The following is a 2,145-nucleotide window of genomic DNA, read 5'->3' on the forward strand; positions in this document are numbered from 1 at the left end:
TAGTGAGCCTCGCCCGCGGTGAATGATGTTAATTTTGTGATCCATCCCTTCAGGTAGGAAGGCTTCCCTATTATCCCTTTGCCATCCTTGTCATCTGAAAGAAAGCCAATTATATATTTTCGTCTTCTCTTGTTTTCATAGATCAAGTATGTGTTATTGAATTGTGACGGTTTTGTTTAGATTCTCAATGCAATCAATATGCATCCAAGGAAATTTTGCGGAGAATAAATACAAGTAGAAATATAAGAAGTATATCAAGAATGCTCCTATTACTATTCGATTAATGTAAAAATGTGTCCAAAAAAGCAGAGCAATATGTTGAATTGTCAGAGTAATTTCAGAAATGTATGTTTCAATAACCTTCTCACAAATGTCCGACGAAAAACGCCTAATATATGGAAGTTGATAAAATCATTAATTTCATAATAGAGTGTTGTTTCTTCGGACGTCTAGAAAGATATTTGCACTTAGGTAGACATTAATTGGACGGACGCCCGCGCTTAAGAATCCTATGATTTTGAAAGTTGAAAGAAAATGGGATAAGAAAAGAAAGAAGAAGTTACTTTGATAAACTAGAAAATCAAAGTCTTATTATTAACCTAAAAGACAGAATCGATCTCTATTACAAAGCTAACAATTTTATTAACAATCATATGCTGGTTTCATTCTTTTTTTTGGATGAACCTTGAGTAAAGATTCTTTGAGGGCATGCTATAAAAAAGGGGGTGATCTATACTTTTCATGGGCGGCTAGAGGGTTAGTTTAGAAATTGTGACTATTCTATCAATGATGTAAATCACCCATACCCTTTTTATGAAGTGTTCTGATAGAGTCTTTGCCCATTGAGAGGTGTTGTTAAAAGAAAAACATGGTATATATATATAGAAAGGTGGTGATTTTTGTCCTTTTTTAACACTTCAACACTTTCTTCATAAAAGTGTCCTTTTTCAAGTGTGAACTCTAACATTTGTACAACTAAGACAGAGTAACAGAATGACAAAAAGTATTTCTAGTAAAATTGATTAAGATCTCGCAGGAGGAGCTTACTTGGATCAGCGACCGTGGAACTAACAAGCTGAAAGGAAACCCCCTTCCCAAAGAACTCATGCACTCGGTCCATCACCGACGCACGAAAATCAGTGAGGTCTATCACACGCTTCTTTATCAAAACAATGCTCCCATTGATCTCATCAGTTGTAGTATTTGTTTCTCTTTTGGAAAATGCTATATGCAAGATGTAAAGAGAGAGGAGAAAAGCTAGGAGATAGAGAAATATGGCCATTTTACTGTACTATCAATGAGCTTGAGCTTACTGCAATGGAGTCATGGAGCAAGGAGTTTATGTGTATTTATAGCCGGAGTTTGTGGTTGTGAAAGGAGCTTGCTATGTGTGAACATGTCGGCAGGTGATTATTTTTTGACGAAGACTTCGAAGAAGAGATGAGGGAGACCGTGCACATTATTGGGGAAGATATGCGGGAGATCATGTGTCATTATAACTTTTAATGAAATATATTTCAGATATATGAAAGGGTAAGTTCAATAATAAAACATTTTCTTAGTGCAGTTAGAGAAAGACTACCAAGTTGACTTGGCCTTTTTTTTTTTCAAGAAAACGAGCAGGATCTCAGCTCCTCCCGCAAGAAGCACGTGGTCGGATTAATGCTGAATTTCAATGCTAAAGAGGAAGAGGAAAGGGGCCAAGATCTTAAGATTTCATACTTGGAACCCATGCTTTTCCTTTCTCTCTCTCTCTCTTTCCTTTTGTTAGTTAAATTAGAACTTTAATACCCTATAATTTATCCTAATTTGCACTTATATACCTTCACTTGTTTTTGGAACCACTTATATGGTACTCTAAAAGTTTTTAAAAATATTTACAATTTAATACTGTGGTATGCAAATGTGATAATTTTTCCACGAAATTTTCCGTGTGGCACCAACAATATAATTTTTATAACCATTTAGCCATTAATATTTTCTAAATTTACTATTAAACTCACCATAATTCTATTTTAAAATATAATTAGGATTGGTTTAGAATAGAATTGGTATGTTTAACAGAAAAGTTCAAACAATTGAGGGTTAAATTGTCCTAAAATTAGCTCATGAATCTTACATTAGAAAATACAGGGAAAAACAATA

At 34.2% G+C, this 2,145-nt stretch overlaps 1 pseudogene; it reads right to left on the reverse strand.

The window, feature by feature from the left end:
• Nucleotides 1-1,435, reverse strand: part of LOC109820560 — a 5,556-nt pseudogene extending 4,121 nt beyond the window's left edge.

This window comes from Asparagus officinalis, chromosome 8 (genome assembly GCF_001876935.1).
Source record: "Asparagus officinalis chromosome 8, Aspof.V1, whole genome shotgun sequence".
In the NCBI taxonomy this organism is placed as follows: domain Eukaryota; kingdom Viridiplantae; phylum Streptophyta; class Magnoliopsida; order Asparagales; family Asparagaceae; genus Asparagus; species Asparagus officinalis.